This window comes from Sceloporus undulatus, unplaced genomic scaffold (assembly GCF_019175285.1).
Source record: "Sceloporus undulatus isolate JIND9_A2432 ecotype Alabama unplaced genomic scaffold, SceUnd_v1.1 scaffold_15, whole genome shotgun sequence".
Lineage (NCBI taxonomy): Eukaryota > Metazoa > Chordata > Lepidosauria > Squamata > Phrynosomatidae > Sceloporus > Sceloporus undulatus.
The window spans coordinates 1,712,119-1,728,612 of NW_024802937.1; the positions used below are offsets into that span (position 1 = coordinate 1,712,119).

At 38.1% G+C, this 16,494-nt stretch overlaps 1 protein-coding gene across 3 annotated transcripts in view; it reads left to right on the forward strand.

Moving 5' to 3' along the window:
• LOC121917319 (disks large-associated protein 1-like) overlaps positions 1-16,494 on the forward strand; it is a 412,347-nt gene that overhangs the window by 115,180 nt on the left and 280,673 nt on the right. The window lies entirely within an intron of this gene.

Consider the following 16,494-nt stretch of genomic DNA (forward strand, 5'->3'; position numbering starts at 1 on the left):
GCCTTTGCAGACATCTCTCCAAGAGCCTTCTCATGACGTCCTGCCTGCGTGGATCAACTCTGCACGTGGTCGTAGTGGACACAGCACATCTCTCTATGCCCCAACAGCTTTGAGCTCATGCGCAAGGCAAGCCCAGGCACAAATAATGGGGCACGTACTCATGCTGCTCACCCTGTGTGCCGCCGCGAGCACACACCCCATTATTTCTTATGGGGCTTGAGCATGCACTCTTTTCCCCATACGCGGTGGGGGGGGGTCTGGAATAGATCCCTCTCGTATGGGGAGGGCAGACTGTATTTGGTATTTGTTTTGTGTGTGCCTTCCTTCTTCCACACCCAACTTTTGATTAGAAGTTCCTTCCCAGTCCACTCCTATTTGTCATTACTCTTTGCATTTCTATTTAGGTTATGTCCCATTTTAATTTCAGTCTGTGATGTTTGTTTAGTGTGTATGTTCTATCTTTACATTTTCTCTTGTATGTCACTCTGTAATATGTCAGAATACACAAATAGGAAACATACTTGTGTAAGGAGCTTTAAAAACCAGTTTACCTCTTCCGAGTTGAATTCTAATTTGGGAGTCAGCCATGTTCTATTGCATGTAATTTGCCGACGAATCCACCGGCTGAATACAGTCCGGATGCAGCCCAGGTCACAGGACCGCTCAGTAAGCTGCTTTTCAAACTCGGGAGAGGTAAACCGGGTTTTTATAGCAGTGTGATAAACTCTTAAGTGTCATTTTTTCTCCCTGTGCTGTCTTTCTGTTGTTGTTGTTTTGTGCCTTCATGTTTCTGACTTATGGAGATCCTAAGATCACTAGGTTTTCAGGAGCTCAGGGTGTGTGACTTGCCAAGAGTTCAATTATTTTTTCACATTTACTTGTAAGCTGCCTTCAGTCTCATTTGTGGGGGAAAGGTAGGTTATAAATAGAATAAATGCTGAGTAATTCCATAAATAAATCCATGGCAAACACTACCACAGTGAAGAGAATCTGTACGTATACTAGCAAACTTTATTACAGCAGATTTTAAATGCAGCTGGCACAGACATCTCTGGATCACAACCCATGTCTTCATGGCAAAATTAATACTCTCTGCAGGTATACCCTGTGTCCAGATTTCATGTTTTTGAGTGAAAACAAGATTATGTCTATTTTGGTTTCACAGCGCTATATAATGGCAAATGCATAGATTTGGTTTCCCAGATTTGCATTTGGTTTTGGTCCAAAGTGGTACTGAACTGAACTGGGCTGAAAAAGACGAGTGCTGGCAAAATACAGAATTAATAATAATAATATAATAAATAATAATAAATTATGTATTTATATTCTGCTTTTTCCTCATGGAATCAAAGCAGATTACAAAAGAAAGGTATCAAATACAAAAAAATATAGCCTCCCCACCAGTTGTAACATAACAAACATAACAATAAAATATTTATGCAAAAAGCAGAAATAAATAATAAAACATAATTCAAAGTACATGACATAGCATAATGCCTAATAAAGATACAAAATCCAAAATACACAACATGGTAATAATTAAGGCATGACATCTAGATGGCAATTCCTGACATTACCCTGGCAGCAAAATAACAAAGACAATACAATAATGCAATACAGCAATAAAAGAGTAACAAGAACATGGTCCCTTACTCCCACAAGCATGATATAATAATAGCAAATGTAACTCTAATGGAATGCAATACAACAATACAGTATAATACAACTCTAATACAATACAACACAAGACACATAATTCCCCCCTTCATATATACAACAAAAACTCCAAATATAACAATGACAAAACATGAAACAAATAATTAAAACCAATTAGTCAAACATTCAAAACAATCAACCTCCACCTGAGTCCTCTTTTGAGGTTCTGGGGTTGTGTCGGGTGGGGCAAGGCAGTCCCTCTTCCACAGGCATGCCTCCCTCTCAAACAGCTGGGCTGGAGGGATGGTCCTTGAGCCCAGAACAAATGGGAGGCGGTCCTAATAAAAACTATTAACCACTTGACAGGGTAATATTAATGCAGATACTATAATGTCAGACGTTCTGTTTCTGTCGTAGCTACTTGAAAGTTTTTCCATGGTTTGTAACACACATGACAGCAACATAGCAAAATCCCAAATTATATGCATGGAAAGACTGTATATTAAATATAAATAGGGAAAAAGAAAGTATAAAAAGATAGTTCTCTATACAAATTCCCCTACTGGGCAAAATTGTAGGATCCATTTTCCACTTGAACAGCTGAATGACCTGGATAACAGAGAAACATTAATTTCTTCTACTACTCCAAGTTGGATAAAGCTTCACTTGTTTCCTTGGCATCACGGACAAATGTCCATAAAGCTGGAACATATACATAAAAGAGTCTTTGCTAAACTGTCTTTCATAAGCTTTTTGTGCTGCTAAAGTAATTCTTAATTGTATGATTCTAAGTGTTATGAAACAATAACACTTACCAGTCAACCTTATAGTCTGACATGTAAGTGTTGGCAAACAAAAAGCAGATTAGAATATACATTGCCACTAAAACTATTAAAGTACAAAACATTATCAGAAAGCAGGATTAGAGGAGAAATGGAATTTCTCTCCCATTATAAGAAAACTTTAAAAAGAGAATGAAATCTCCAGTAACAAAGTAGTGTAGCCTAAATATATTCACTTCCTTTGTCCTACAGATTGTGAAGATGGCTTGATATTCCAGGGCAGCTGTTTCCTGTATTACTGGGTTTAAGCTTAACAGTAAACTCTATTTCATACTGCAAAAGGGTTTATCATAACACAAAGAGTGCCATCTCTAAATCCTGAAGTAAACAGAGAAAAACAATTATTTCCTCTTTCAAGTTGCTGATAAAGAAGAATTTACAGCATACTATATAAATGAAAGCAATCCTCTGTTTAAAATAAAGTGGCCATGTGACATTTTGAGCCCCATACACTGAAGCCTATGATGGATGGGAGAGCAGGTCTTTACATTGATTAAAACAAGATGAAACTGTCTTTTTCTGCAAAGAGTGGAATATTTAGGATTAGGATTAGTCAAAATTATTCCTGCAATGGTCTTAACAAAAGAGATAACATGACATGCATAGCGACCTTCTGTGTTTTACTAAAAGGATGCCTTAGCCAGGCAAGGCCAACACAGAGTCTGCATAGGGATTTGCAGCTGGTGAGTCCATGTTTGCAATCTCTTCAACTCCATTATTTCTCATCTGTTACGCTTCAGTACAATTTAATTAGAAATAAGGTGATTCCACAATTTCACAAAGGTGAACACTGCAAGGCTACCTAAATTATTTGTTTACCTTCTTGACTCAATGGAAAGTAAACTGAATTGTTGTGGTATAATACAGATTTCCTGAATGTTTACAAGATGAAAACTTTATGTAGATTATGTGTTTGAATGTGTCCCACAATCACATTTTAAAAAATGTTGAAAACTAGACTCCAAAAAGAGTGGTAGGCTAGAAAGAGTTTCACATCTTTCAATGGGGGAGCGTCTTCGAATACAGAAGCCCAACTTTGGCCCTATCCAGATGGGCCATTTGTACGTACTCCGTACGTACTAGGGTTGCCTGGGGGGCATCTCTTTTAGACGCTCGCAACCCTAGTACATACGGAGTATGTACAAAATGGCAGAGCCCTGTTCACACGAGCACCGCCATTTGACGTAACAGATGGCTAGCGTCTGCACATCGCTTCATCCAGGTGATGTCGTGAGTGCGCCAATGGCACACTGCAACGTCACTTGCATGCCGCAAAAAGAAGCCGCTTTTTGCGGCTTCTTTTTCCACTGCCAGGAAGCCTCGCCGATTGGTGGCTGAAGCTTCCCACTGACGGAAATGGAGGCGGTGGCAGACCGCCCTTTTTGGGCAGTCTGTATCCTGCCAATATTTGAGGCAGTAAAATCCCATGAGAATTGTACTTCATGCACTTTCTTGACTTTTTAACTAGCTCTTGGTACTTGTATGAAGTGTGGGGTAATTTAAGTTTACTAAAGCTTCAGCCTTTGTTTAGGAAACAAAAATATTTAAATATCAAAATGTCAAAGCCAAGCCCATTAGAGTTTAGCTTTAAATTAGCAGAATAGCAGAAAATGTGTTCTTGTCCAACTATGCTTTCCTAAGAATTCAGACTGACTCCAAAAAGCAACAAACACATAGTTTGTAGTTTAGAAAACAAAAGTTTACTATTGGCTTTAACCAATATTTAGATAAAGGCTGCATCCTAATTTACATAGTGAATAGTTCAGGTAGAAAAGAATTCTTTATCTCACCATCTTTCAGAAGAAAGTTGAAAGAGCAGAAAGATGGGAACAGCTCAGTTGAAAATCTTTGAGAGAATGTCTGCTAGTCCCAAAGACGGAGTGACCTAAATCCCATGGTTAGTTTGAATGGTGTGTGTGTGTGGGGGGGAGTTTGCATGCAGGAAATCCCTATTTATCTAAGGAAAGGGAAAGAGAATGCAAAACCTTCCAACATGAAGTGATAACTGAGAAAAATAATTTTAAGACAGCTGAAAACATACGTGAAAAATAAGATACGAGAACAATCTTGAATGGTATATGGTTTCCTGTTCAGAAAAGGAAATGTTTAATGTTTTTGTGTTTCACATTTTCCATAAAATTAATGCCATAATGGTTTGAATATCTTTAAAATCTCTCTTCACCCCATTACATGTCATCTGTGTTGCCTTGTTTCAGCTGTGAGTACTTACAGATTGACTCACATAAGTAATTACAAGCAAAGGAACCTCAGTTAAGCTAAACTTTATTATTTTGTCAAGAAAAGCCTCTTTGTAAATGCTAACTCACTTCTGAATCTTAAGATAAGAAAGAGGAACAAAAGGCAAACCATTGTACACTGTATGTATGATAAAGCCATTTGGTCCAAATCTAACAATGAACGGGGTGGGGGGGTGCTTCATTCTACCATTAACTCTGAATTCATCCTCCTGCCTTTAAATTTAAAGAATAACAAATTATTGCTAGATTTAGAGAATGAGGTTAGTTTCATTCTCTAAAAAATTTTTTTATTCATCTGGAGACATTACCTTTAGATGGAATTCTACAAAATCAAGAAAAGTTAGCACTCTTGTACTGGAGCCAGTTTTGCACAAAAACATCAACCTAAAAGATAGGAGCAGAGTTGATACCATCATTTTAAACTGTGGTAAAGACATGGTCTCTTTGTATCAATAATTATTTCATTGTAATGTCCACTTTGTCCATTCCAGAATGATATTTTGAGAAAATACTGGATAGATTAGATATGTCATCATAAATATGTTGCAGGCACAAGCACTGAACAGTATGTTCTTGTACATTGCGTATCTGACACAGCATATTTATATTTTGTGCTTGCTGTGGTTAAAATGTGAAGTGATTCTTAGCCATTAAATGGCTTTTAGAGTCCCCTAAAGATAGAAGCAGGGCCAGCTTTAGGTTTAAGGGGCACCGCAGTAAAGTGCTCTCCGCCTGTAGGCTTACATCATAGATTAGGAACACAGGTGAAAAATCGCCCATTTTTTAAAAAAAATTGAACACAATGATGCAAGAGAAGACTGTCCCTCCAAAATAACAAATAAAGTTAAGTCATTACATGGAGGAATGAAAGCAATGATATTATCAGTCATGACTTTGGGACGGGGAGTCTTATTGTTATGTCTTTGATATTCCAACCATCAGCATTGTGTATCACAGATAACATCTTTACTTAAAAGTCAGTGTTTGGGTCTCATTTTAAAAGGGCTAAAAAACAAACAAAAATTGGAATTTTCATTATTTTTTTATGGCAACATACCAGTTACCTTCTTTTTCTGGACTGTATTTTACAGATATATTAAAGTGGTTTCAAAAGCTCCGTAAAACTGTTCTAATTCATAGAAATTAGACACTAGTTACTTTTATAGTATTAGAAAGTAAGACCTATTGAGTGGAAAATGGCCACAAATTAAATCCATCACCCTATTGCATATTCTGTAACCCCATCGCCCACCCTTGTTGATTTTAATGGATTATTTTAATTAGTAATTATGTTTTTTTTTGGGGGGGGAAGATTGGGGTACTATGTTTAGTATTATGTGAGATTTTTTAATTGTAAGCTGCTCCGATTGTCCTTGTGACAGAGAAGCAGGATAAAAATAAAGCTATTATTATTATTATTATCATCATCATCTGTGAGTCTCAATGTAGACCCACTGAATCTATGTGAACGTGGTAAACCAACATCTGAATAAGTTACATTGATTCAGTTGGTCTACTCTAGTTGAAACTAAAATGGGATTTAGACCAGTGCTTGTATATATTTCAGGTTTACAACATAATCTTGTAGATGTTTACTGTGAAGGAAGCATTTTTGAGAGACATTTGAACACTCAGGCTGCTACACATTCAGAAGGACCCTTTCCCCCCAAATCAGAATGGAGTCACTTTTGATTTTGAGAAATAACCCAGCTGCCCATCCCCTGGACCTAAAAGAACTCAGGGGCAAATCTGGCAAAATTGTCTCCTGCCCCCCACCTACAAATGGAAGTACTCTGGGGCTCTTCAGGGCTACATGCATCTCATATTTTGCTGATCCCTGCTCTGCAAAGGAAGCACTGCCATCTCACTCCAGCTAGTGGGAAGTACAGGGTAACTTTTCCCTATCTTCCTAGTGGCTTTATACTTTTTACATAAAGCTTCCCCTATTGAAGTCATAGAGAAAGATGTTTGATTCCAGTATCTGTACTTGAGGGATTCAGTCTTAAGTTCTCCTGGGGAATGGAGAGGATTTGGAATTCACAGATCCAAAGCTGCTACTCATCCTCTCACAGCTGCAGGGGTTTACTACGTAATATGTAGCTGCGGACAAGTCTACATAGGGACTACCAAACGCAGTGTGCAAACAAGAATCAAGGAACACGAGAGACACTGCAGACTGGGTCAGACAGAAAAATCAGCAGTAGCAGAACATGTTATAAACCATCCTGGGCATAAAATGCTGTTTGAAAACACTGAAATTCTGGGCCATGCCAACAACTATCAGGTTAGAATGCACAGGGAAGCCATTGAAATCCGTAAACATATCAACAAAAAAGAAGAAACCCTTAAAGTAAACAAACTTTGATTACCTGTCCTGAAAAACACCAAAATCAAGACCAAGCAAATGCAAATGAAAACCACTCAGGATGAAGGGGTTTCCCAGCAGACAATGTATCATTAATTAAATAGACACCCTGAGGCCTTGCCATTCAAGAACAGATCAATACACAGATTAACATGCAAATCACCTCCTCTCAACCAACAGTATATACACCTCACTCTCTTCCGTGACAGCATTCTGTGAAGATGCCAGCCACAGCTGCTGGTGAAATGTTAAAAATAAAATAAAATAAAACTTTTCTAGAACATGGCCTCATAGCCTGAAAAACCCACAAAAATATGGATGCCAGCTGTGAAAGCCTTTGATTCCACACTACTTCCAATCCATTCCCAGAATGCCCAGTTTTAGACCCTTTGTTGTTATATACCTCCAAGCCAACTCTTAACTTCTAGTGACCTTATCATAGGGTTTTCTTGGCAAGATTTATTCTGATGAGGTTGGTCACTGCATTCCTCTTAGACTGGAAGAGTCTGACTCCTATAAAGCCCTGCATGGGCTGGCCCCTCTTTATTTATCTGAACTTCTTTCTCAGTACATTCCCACTCGTACCCTCCATTCTACTAGTCAAAGTCTGCTGTCCCAGCCTAGGATCTCCACTGCCCCGTCCCGGATTTGTCCCTTCTCATTTGCTGCCCCTCACTCCTCGAACCTTCTTACCCCACGAACACACGTCATCACTTCTTTAACCACTTTTAAATCTTGAGTTGAAGACTATCCTGTTCAGGGAAGCATTCCCAGGCACTGTGTGATTATCTATCTGATTTTTGATTGGATAGTTGATGTTGTTTTTAATTATTGCCTGCTTATTTTAACCAATTCTATTTTATATAATTACCTATTGTTTTATACGTATTTTGTAGATTGTACGCCATTGGCAGGTTTTGTTTTTATTGATTTGATCATTTGTATGTACAGCGCTGTGTACATTTACAGTGCTATAAAAATAAACTATAATAATAAATAAATAATAATGACTTGCCCAGGCTCACTCAGTGGGTTTCCATGGCTGAATGGCGATTTGAATCCTGGTCTCCCAGCATCCTATTTCAACTCTTAAACCACTATACATGCTGATTCTCAGTCTTAGAGCCTACCTCTGGCCACACATGAACACTCAGAGCTTTGTGCAATGTGTCTAAGGCCTCTGAAATACAAATGGCTTCCCTGCTGACAAAGAGGCACATCTATTCATTCTAGTCACCACCAAATACTGGATCTCAAAATCAGAATTTTTCTGAAAGTATGTTTAGAATTTGGAGCTTTAGTATTTTGCTAAACAATATTCATTGCTGTATGGATTTTTTACCCTGAAAGATACCATACTGTTGCAAGAAAAGATTGGTATGGAAATTATATTTTACAACGTATTTTCTTAATAGACATCAAGCAACAAAAAGAAAGGAGTATTCCTGCTTAAATTTCCCAAACTAAGAGGTTTGTTTTTCACCCTTTGATCCAAAGTACAGGAATATATTGTTACAAACATTGAACAGAATGGAGAATGCAGTCAAGAAATAAGTAGGCTAGGAATGGGAAGGGTAACCATGAAAGAACTAGACAAGATCCTAAAGTGCAAAGATATACAACTGAACACTAAAATCAGAATCATCCAAGCCATTATATTCCCTATCACCATGTATGGATGTGAGAGCTGGACAGTGAAGAAAGCCAAGAGAAAGAAAAAAAACCCTATTAAACGTGGTGGTGAGTACTGAGGAATTTGTGGACAGCCAAAAAAGACAAACAAATTGGTCCTAGAATAGATCAAGCCTGAACTCACCCTGAAGGCCAAGATGATGATACTGCAGCTGTCGTACTTTGGTCATGTCATGAGAAGGAATGTCTTACTAAAAAAGACAACAATGCTAGGGAAGGTAGAGGACAGCAGAGGAAGACAGCATGTCAAATGGATAAACTCGATTAGAAAGCTCACGGGCATGAATTTGCAAGACCTAAGCAGAGCAGTGGAAAATAGATGCTTGAAGATGTTTCAGAGACACAGGTTGCCATAAGTCGGGGTCAACTTGAGGGCAGTTAACAATAATATATATATATATATATATATACACACACACACACACACACACACACACACACACACACACACACCTAATGGCTCTCACTGGATCATGCTTCAAGGTCCTTTACAATCTATAATGTATGCAACACTCCCAAATACCATAATTATAAAAACTTTATTTTATTTTATGTAAGGAAGATGCTATTGGCTTGTTCCAAGTCTGGTTGCCTCCCCCCCCCCCAGCCTTTCATTTAGCAAGTACTTCAACCTGTTTCCTCAATGGTACTGACGGTTACATATTTTAAAAGTGCCTTTGCCCCAAGGAAGCCTGTAAACATCCTGCCACTAGGGGGATTGGAAAGCGTAAAACACATTTTAAAAGAGGAAAGAGAACAAAAGGTTACACTGAGAGGATGCAACAATAAAGTACCCAGGGAGTGAAAAGTTTTTTGAGAACTTAAAAGTGAGAGGGAACAAAGATAGCTATCTGGAGAGAAAAAGTTTTACACTGTGCAATACATCACAGAAACAGCTCAGTGGACCACTAAAGAAGTTTGTAATGGCATAATGTGCAAATGTCAGCTGGTATCTGAATATAGATAGTATTTAGGTGCACATAAATCATATAATACTTCTATTGATACATTAATGGCCCTCTGCTTGTGAGCAAAACTATATGTTTAGAATGCTATAAAATATCTATGGGAGGTTGCAAGCAGAATATGAATGGCACAAACTGGGATCCAGTGATACAGGCTTCAGCAGTGGCCAGGAATGCATTTGCACAGCTAAAACGAGTGTGCCTGTTGTGCCAATTCTTTGAGACATTGGATCTGGCTACAGTGTCACATACCTCGATTCCATTCTGTTTGGACTACTGTAACACACTACAAGGGGCTGCCTTTGGAAACTGTTTGGAAACTTCAGCAGGTTCAAAATGTGGCATCCAGGATTCTGACCCATGCCGGTTATAGGGAGTATATAATGCCTTTGTTGAAAGAGCTCTACTGGTTACCAGTTCATTTCCAGGCACAATTCAAAGTGCTGGTCATGACATAGTCCTGCACAGCTGAGGTCCAGACCATTAGAAACACCATATCTCTCCATAAAAACCTGTAAGAGTCCTAAGATCTATGTGGCAAGGCTTTCTCTTGGTCCCACCACCATCACAGGCTTGTGTGGGGAGGACATGAGAGAGAGAGAGGCTTGGGAGGTTAAGCTGGTCCCATCCTGCTTTCCTTTCAGCAGCAGGCAAAGATGTTTTTATTCAAGTTGTTGTTAATGTACAATTTTGTCGGGGAAGCTTTTACATGGGGTGTGCGTTTTAGTTATGTTTTTTACTTTTGCATGTTTTTTGTAATTTTATACTATTTTTAGCTAGTTGATTTTAATTGTCTTTTACATTTTTATTGTAAATTTTTTAAATTATATTATTTGTGATCTGCCCTGGGTCCCTTTCTGGGAAAAAGACAGCATGGAAATGTTTTTACTGACAGGTTGCTTAAGACTGGATGATTCTTAAGAGGATATATGGATGGTTTCTTTGAGAAGCCTTGCGGTTGAAGTGACAGCCTATGCCAGTAATGGCGAACCTTTTAGAGACCGAGTGGCCAAACTCAGTGGCATTCCCACACCAGGTGTTACCCGGTGCTGGGGGTAAGGACTTCCAGGGGTGGGACTTTTGAGGGAAAAGCCCAAGGCACACTCTCTCAGCCTCAAGATATGGCAAGGAAAACACTCCTCCTACCCTCGCATGCCTTTAACTAGTTTTTGGAACCTCCTCAGAGACAGTTGTAGAGATGGGAGGGTGGGGGAAGAGGAGGAGCTGGAATGTGAGCCAGCAAACAGAGCTCCATGTGCCAGAGATTTGCCACCACTCCCAGAGCTAGTGTAATATTTAACCTGTGCTGCTTTATCTCTATATACAACATATGCATGAACCAGGATTTATAGCTTGCTCAAGACAAGAGTTAATGAAAATGTAATTTAAATTCATATAATTGTTCTATAATTTTGCTCTGTAGCAGTAACACTTTACATGAAGCTTATATCCTTTTCTCACCAACATCCCATTTTGCAAATGGGAAGCTAGAACTTTCCCATGTCTGCTCATAATTGTGGCATAATTTGTAACTTAAATGTGTAGAATCAAAATCATTCAGTTGACCATGGTCCAAAACACACTGAAGAAATACCATAATCCAGTTTGAGACCAGCATAGCTGCTCTGGTTCAATGCTAGAAATCCTGGGAACTGTAGTTTCATGAGACATTTAGCCTCCTCTGTCAGAGAGCTCTGGTGCCACAATAAACTACAATTCTCAGGATTCCCTAGCACTGAGCCAGGGGCAGTTAAAACAGTCACAGGCTGGATTATTTCTGCATTGTGTTTTGGACCTAAAATGCCATTGCTGAGACCTGGATTCAGTCTGGCAGTCTGGATGCATTCTGGCACAGAAAATGATGTTATATCCTAGGAATTGCTACAGAGTAATCAAAGCAATGGATTGAATGAAAACTTTATTGAAATTTCAGTATCATTGATATCAATGGCTGAATTTTAAATACCACCAATATTGGATCCAACCCAGCGTGTTGGAGAAAAAGTCACCTATATTGATTTTAACAAATTCCTTGAACATATGACTAAACCCTGATCTATGATGTATGATAGAAATTTCTTTTGGGAAGAGAACACCAGGACATTCACTCCATGTTCCCAAATGCTAAAACTGCCTATCCACCTGTTATTGGCAGTTCTGCAGAAGATAAACAGCTTGCTAGGATAATGACATCAGGGTTTTCAGAGAGGAAATTCATTTTAGAAGTGCATGTAATTTGAACCATGATATTTCTTTTAAGTGAAAACGAAGAAATTTTCCATAGCATAAACAGTGTAGAGCAAATGTATGGTAGATGATACATACCAGGTGTTCTTGATGACTCAGAATAGATATATGTACATTTTCAATGTGAAATACCAATGTGTGTGCAATCTGAACTGGCAAGCAATAGTTAATTTACAGTGGAAATGGGCATCTAGGGGACAAACTGAATCTTTCCTCTTAACACTGGCATAGAGCTCTGGAAAATTTCCATGGGAAGGGAATGCACTGAAAGGTTGCTGTTGTTATTCAAGTCATTCCCAACATATGGCAATTTTAAGGCAACCTATCATGTGGTTTTCTTGGCAGATTTCTTCAGAGGTAGTTGCCATTGTCCTCCTCTAAGGTTGAGAGAGTGTGACTTGTCCAAAATGACCTAGTGGCTGAGCTGGGATTTGAAGCCTGGTCTCCATAGTCCTATGCTCAAACCACTACACTATGCTGAAACACTATGCACATTACTCTTCTGGTGAATGTGAAGTGATGGAGCTCAGAAACAGAGAATGTTTTGCATGAAAAAGGTTCTGAATTCATTTCCCTGCCTCTATGCTGGCCAGTTTCATAAAACTTCCAGTTACTGGAGACAACAGAAAGCTAGATGGATTAATGGTCCTGGACTTCCGCCTCTTTTTTTTACAAACTGGATAGGACAGACTTTGACTATATGTGGCCAGTAGAACTGTTTGTGACCATCTTCCTGGTTCTTTATGTGTTCCAAGTAATTCTTAATATTATTTCCAGTTCCCTTGTCCTCAATAAATGGTATTCAAACAGACGTCCAGAAGTCAGTTTGACAACAGTTTTTCTTACCATTAATTTTGCATCTATCTTTCTACCTCTTGCATCAGTTTGTTTTCTTTATTTGGGTTCTTTTTTATTTGGGTTCTTTTCTTAAAAAACAAACTTTGTAACTGAAAAATCTTTCCTCTTGCACTTAGATGTAGTTTGTTAGTCAGATGTATCTGTGTCGTTTAACTATCGCTGAAAGGGAGTTTTAAGATAAATCAGATACAGCAGTCACATTCTGTTACATGAGAAATGCATCCTACTTTCCTGAGACTGATCTTGAGAAAAGTGGACTTTAGGTTCACAGCAGCACATTTGTTTCTTTTCTCAGTTTGCCTTGTTCCTTTCCTTGCTCTTCATACTACAAGCAACTTTGGAGAGATCACAATAATTTAACATAGCCATAGCACTTTACAGTGGGAGATTAAACCAGTGGTATCAAATGTACACAATCCTTTTAAACATGTCATGAATACTTGAAAAGACAACATACAGAAATGTCAGTACTATGTACAAAAAAGGGCTCCTTTTAATCATTTGTGCCTGCAGACAGCATTCAGAACTATATGTCTTCCCCTTTAGCTGTGTATCATGTGGAACTTAAATAAGATTATCATTTTAGGATTGCGTTGCTGGGCATTTTTTGTTCAGCTGCAAAGGGATCAGCAGCCCAGGTGAATTTATTGAAATAACAATCTTGGCTAAAGCATTATCATTAAATATTAATAAGATTATTTCTTCCTTTGAGACATGAGAAACCTACGCTGTATCAATTGCTTTTGTAGAGATATATTTTTTACAACACAAAATGTTCTGAATTGATTTTATGATTCCCCCCCCCCCTCTGAATTAAATGTTCATTGGCTGCTTTATGATCTGAGGAAGCAATGGAGAGAAAGAATAACTATTGACTGTATAAAAATAGTACCCTGATAATTACATGAACCTTAATACTCTTCTGATGACTTTAAGAATATACAAATCCATGTAAGTAAATTATAGCATTAAAGGATGGGAGTTTGTTCTGTGAGTCATGCTGCCCAATAGAGTTCAGATGCAGTTGGCTAGTAGCACAATAAATAATTGGCTTGACTGCAGTCTGTAGAGCTATTCTGGTCCTATTAATGGCAGAGCACAACAAGCAAATATGTGGTGGTTGTTTTTTTTTTTTTTTTAAGGTAAATGATTTCAGAGTGTAGAGAAGTACATATGTGTGTTTGTACAGAAACTAGGAGATGAAATGTGATACTGTCACATATGATAATACAGGAACCCAAAAGTCTGAAATGGGGTTCTAAATGTCAGAATCCTGCAATACTTGTTGCTTTCAGGTGGTATATTTGCCCCACTTTTTATGGGGAAAATACCCCTTCATAGGGCCATATTAGAAAATATGAGATAAAGGTGTGCATTGCCTCCCAATGAATTAAACCATCATTGGAAAAACTGCTTCAGAGATCAGTGGTTTCATCAGAGGAGTGATATGGAGTGAGAGTGCTTCAGGTGTTCCCACATCTATACTTGTCAACTCAATATCACCTTCCACTAACTACTGTTTCCTCTGAACAGGAAATGACATTGGAAGTACATAACTGAGAAAACAGATAAAGGGGTATTTTTAGTGGGAAAAGGAGAAAGGATTAAGTAGCCCCTTTCTTACTTCTCGTTCACTCCCATTCATAGCAGCTGATGCTACTCTTCAGTGGATGAGGAAAATGCCAAACTATTCCTATGTTAAGTTTGGCCTTACATTTATCCAATTTGTGGATTAATGTTGTCTACTAGTCTTTTTTCAGATTGAAGGGAATAAATGTGTCCTGTCGAATCTTGCATCTGAGAACATAGGTAACTTATACGGGCTAGTTACCACAAATTAGGATGTTTGTTACCACAAAGGGATTAGATACACTCCTGCTATATCTGGGTATGTCTTTGTAATCATTCCTTGGATCTGAATATCCAAAATGTTGACAAAATAGCTAGAGAAGTCAATTTTGTGTTTGTTGTTGTTATGTGACTTCATGCCATTTCTAACTTATGGCAACCATAAGGCAAATCTTTCACAGAGTTTGTTGGCAAGATTTGTTCAGAGAGGGTTTGCCATTGCCTTCCTCTGAGATAGAGAGTGACCTGCCCAAATCATCTAGTGGGTCCATCATGGAGGGTGGATTTGAACTCTGGTCTTCCAGGGTATTAGTCCAACACTGAAACCATCATACCACATTGGCTCTCCCATTCTTATTAGTGATGAAAAGTGATTCAGGAGATGGGAAACAGTTATATTTGGAGACAGGGTGTCAATATGTTATTTTCCTTGTTGACAGATTGTATTAAAATTATCTCTGAAAGCCTAAAGAATAGTGCCATCACTTCTCTTTTAGGTCCTGTTGTCAAATAGCACCCTCCAGTAGTACTTCAAAATAAATAACAGAGCCTGTAATAGCTAATAAATGAGAACAAAAGAGGGAATGTTGTAAAATTTGTGCTGGGACAACCATGTACAACATTTTTCTTCTTGCTGTGACAGTTTCCAAGAAAACCTGGATTTGGTTTTAGTTTTCATGTTTTGCTTCAGGTTTGCAGTCTGAATCTATTAAACATCTTTAGCTACTGGTTCAGAAAATGTAGAACCAGCCATGAACACAGCACATTGGACAAGATACATATCTTCTTCAAAGCTCTTAAAGGAAAAACAACCTTTGAAACTATTGTGTATTCAGATTCACGTGTGTGTCTTGTACTAGTGTGCCTAAATATTCTGAGACAGGTACAATTAGTTATATGAGAAAGGAGAGAGGTTTCTTTTTCTACCAGAAACAATCTGGAGTACAAGTATATTTATGCAGCACTGTCAAAATGTCATGACCTCTGCACTAGTACAGACAGTGCTTCCACAATGTCAAAAAATTATCACAGTGATTCCTCATTTTTGCCAATTAAGGCTGAATTAGAGATTTTATTTTATTTTATAAAAAGTTTATTATTTAAAACATATTAACAATTGTTAATAATACACTCTTATTAACAGTAATAATTAATTATACATACTAAATGAAGAGTCCTTCCCCCTTTAACCCTTTCTTACCTTAACCTATATCCCTCCACTTCAACCTTCCTAAATACCTTCTTTATCTTTCTCACTCCCCCCATTTACTCATCTATCCTCCTTCTTTCTTTTCTGTCTTCCTACTTACTTACACCAACCTTCCATACATACTTAATCCTATTTTACATTCTATCCTATCATCTGACTCTTCTTTACTCCATCTTCTACGTTCCATATACTCATACAAACTAATACAAACTGACACATACATGCTGACTTCCTTCCTACCAATTTACAATCTGTTGTTGTTCAGACTTGTCTTTCTTGCATCTTCCACTCTCATCTTGGATCCATCTTCCCCTAAATACAAATAACTTATCTATATCTTTATTTACTTGACTAGCTTTCATTCTTACAAGCTCAATACTGCTATCTTCCCCATCTCTGTTCCAAGAACTTGACAACTTCTATCCATTCCTCTCTTCTCTGTTTTTTTTTTTTTTTTGGTCTTTCTCTCACGGCTTATGTTAATCTGTCCATCTCTATTCCCTCATACAGTTTCATCAACCATGAATTAGAGATTTTTTGAAAGACCGTTAAT